Here is a 3,869-nt window from a genome sequence, read left to right on the forward strand (position 1 = left end):
TGTCAGTATTTCTCTGTCTGAATTAGAATTTAAAATTAAAATGACAATTAGCTTTTAATCTAGCTCTAGATGACTTAACTAAGAACAGGCTTCTTCTGCATACCTCAAAAAAAGCCAAGCTGAGGTTTCTTGAACCTGATGCAGGAATCTTCCATAATTGGTAATGAAACCTGTCACATGTAGTATTAAGATAGGAGTAACTGAATCTTCAGAAATGTTTTGTTCTTCAACTCAAACTTCCATTGACTCTTCCTCATCCTGGCCTGTATTTAGGGCAGAAGATTTCACAGCATCACATACATAGGTGATTTTAGGAGACAACCCTGCTGCACTTTTGATCTTAAGGTTTTATTTACAGCAAAATATAAGTTGAATTGCCCCCAAAGCGTGATGGGATATATGCTAAAGGCTGCTAATGGTCACTGAACCTGTTCGACAATGGAGTAGTGAATAATCCCTATCAGGGAGTAGGAACGGATGTTCAGATTGTAGAGATTACTATTCATTCTTCTGTCAGGCACCGCACAGGTCAAATTTAAGCTCTGATTGCAAAACCTAGGGAACATTACTTAGAATTGACAGGCAGGCCAGATGTCATGAGAAGAGCAAAGACACAAGGGGGGTGAAGCAATATCTTTTCCTGGACCAACTTCTGTTGGTGAGAGAGACAAGCTTTCGAGCTCAGACAGAGCTCAGCAACAGGTTTGAAAACTTACTCAGGCGGTCCCAGCTAAATACAAGGTGAAAGATTGTTTAGCATAAGTCGTTAACACATTTCAAGGGACCAGTCAAGGTGAAGTGGCTGGTTAACACTGCATAATTCCTAAATATTTACATCTAAGGAAGATTACCCCCCACCATACTGGATGTTGAGAAAGAATTTATTATTATTATTACACATTTCTAAAGCTCCCATACCCTTAGTACCAGTAATACTACTTTCTACTTAGACAGTGCTTTCCAATCACTGGATCAGCTCAATTTTACTCAAATTCAAGGAGTTTATCCTTACTGGCCAGGTAGAGTATGGAAGTACTATCCTGTTACTGATGAAGAGACGGAGGCAACAGGTGGTTTGTGTGACTTGCCCACGGTCACACAGGAGTTGTGAGGCAAAGGCAGGAACGGAACCCTGGTTTCCGACACTCAGTTTTGTGCTACAGTCACAAGACCATCCTTCGGCCTTGTCACAGATTAGCCCTTTTGTTAGTCATTCATTCAGAAGGCCACGGCAATGGAATTATGAAACATGGTTCTTGAATTGCCAAGGTTACATGACCCCACCACCATCTCCAGATGCAAATAAGTGGAGCCACTTCCTTGAATCTCTACATTAGAACTGAGCTAATTTTCGGATGAAATTTGACTTCACATGCAGACACATTTGCATTTTTTGGGCAGTACTGGCTGTATAATGGTGTCTGTTAAAGGAACACCCCAGTTTAGATAACTAGGAAATTTGGGTCAGAGAAATACTAGCAAAAAAACTCAACCATTTTTGATCATATAGAACTTTTTACATCCAAAATGAAACTCTACTTATCTTGATTACACATGCATTAAACCCGATTGGTCTTCAGCCTGACATCCCACACTGACCACCGGACTTAAGCCTTTGAGGTTATGTTGATGCTAGTCTCACAGGAAGGCCGGGAAGAGGTTTTCAACTTCTGTTGATTATCCAAATTTGGATAAACAGCTATGAAGAAATATTGGTCTTCAGAGAAAGCCAGTCCTTTATACACATCAGATTATACCATTATCTATAGCATGATCCTCTCTGTAGAATTTGGCTAATCATCACAAGTCATTAAAATTCAAGAGGAGATAAATAATGAATAGGCATGTCATTTACTCATTCAAATTCAAGGATTTCCCTAGTTCTCCTTTTGATGATTTATTCAGTCCCAATGCGTCTCAGGAAACGCACACATCCTTGAGCCATCCTCCCTCTCTAACACTCTATTTTCTTCTGCAGACTGTCAGTGGAATTGCACCCACAGCACAGGCATTATTTTATTTTGTTTGAGATGCAGAGCTGGATTGCTTGGTTTCAGGGGTTTTAAGAGTGCAAAGGCACCAACCAGAGGCTATGGGGGTTGGTGGGATAACAGTGCGGAAGGCAGCCAGAAGAGTACTGACCGGAGTGATGGGTAAATCCCCCTATGTTACCACGAGCAAAGGCCCTCTCCCTGCTCAAGGACTCTTTCAGTGGTGAGTGGCCCAGTGGTCTTACATTTCAGGGGGATTCAGTTTGAGGAACTTAGGGTAGTGGGATTTGACAGGGAAGTACTTCTGAGCCTCATTTAGAAAAAAAAAAATCTAGAGTTTTGCATTTCTGATGTCAGGATATGATTCTCACTGCAGTCACTTTGCTAAGGAGTGAACAGGGAGTTAAATAGTCAAATGCGAAGGCTACGCTTCTCTCTGTTCTTTCCCAACATATGACAGCCATCCCAAATTCCTCTAGAAAGGAACCAATGTATCACAGGCTGAAATAAGCGTATTTTTAATAGATTACATCTATCTGATGAGTTGGGAAAGTGTGAAATGAGAAAGGACTTGGCGAGGTGTGAGGACCCACCCCCCCGGGCACTGGCTTTAGTTTACAGCTGAAGTGATGGGTTTTGTGAGTTGTAAGAAGAGAGACTTTATGAGACCCCAAGCTAGCAGTCTATGCTGCAGGTCAGGACCCATGTGCATTTGGGGGAGGGGAAACTTGAATAGCCTCTGCTTCTAATAAGTGAATAGGCATCAAATTGCAAATTAAGTAAACTTGGAAGGATTAGATTGTTACCAGTAACCATCAATTTCATTGCACACACACAAACCAATGAAAAGTATTTCCATCAATAATTGAAATTGACAGATAGGCAAAGCAAGAAATGCTCAGAGTTGGATTCCAGAATACTTAGTTTGTCTATTTTGACATGTTTCGTTGACGTGTGTTTTAACGGTTTATAAAGCTAACTTGTTGAAATTCAGCATCTGCTCTCATTGTCTGACCCACCCCGCCTAATTTCCTATAACTGTGAAATTTTAAATAAATACAAATGTTTAAAAAAAATGAAACCCAGTGAAAGAATAAAAAAATAAAATTCTGCCCTGTCTACTACTAAGCAACCACCATAATTTTATTTGAACTAAACAGATGCACAGCAAAGGAGAGTACCACAATAGTTATCATTTATTGAACGCTTTATACAAAGGGGTTTAGATACACATTTTCACTTTTTTTTTTTTTTTAAAAAGACAAAACTTCAATAAAAAAGTGTTTTTGTAAAGAAAATAATTTAGCCGAACTTGGCACGAATAAGCAGGAAAAGCCATTATAAGCCTTAAATGTGCAAAATAAAATACATGGACATGTCAACATTTCTTCCCCTTCACTCCCAACATGGAAAGATGTCAAAGGGACTGTAGTCAGACTGTATTTTCTGCTGAATTACATTTCTCTAGCTCTACATCCAATTTTAAAGTCAACTGTTAAACTACAATTATGATAGCAATTCAAGTAACCCAGACGTGTTAGCACCCGTCAAATAGCCATCAACTGCAATACATCAAAAACCAGCTGAGTCTGACACACCTGAAAGTTAAAATTTCTCTTTACAAACTAACTATTAATTTACAGCATTAGAACCATTTCTAGTTTCTGTATGAGCACTTGGGATTGGAGAAATCCAGGAAAATGGAGAGTGGAGGTACTAATCAAAACCAAGTGGGTCATATACATAATTAGATGCCACATAGAGGAGGCATTCCAAAGAACACACACTATCAAACTTTTGCAGGACCATGAATTAAGAGTTTCCCTTATCCAGGAGCTGTTTGCTCCCTCAGCAAGTCCTCTGCTGCTGACATCAGCA

The sequence above is a fragment of the Terrapene carolina genome, unplaced genomic scaffold (assembly GCF_002925995.2).
Source record: "Terrapene carolina triunguis isolate 2854851 unplaced genomic scaffold, T_m_triunguis-2.0 Scaffold93, whole genome shotgun sequence".
Lineage (NCBI taxonomy): Eukaryota > Metazoa > Chordata > Testudines > Emydidae > Terrapene > Terrapene triunguis.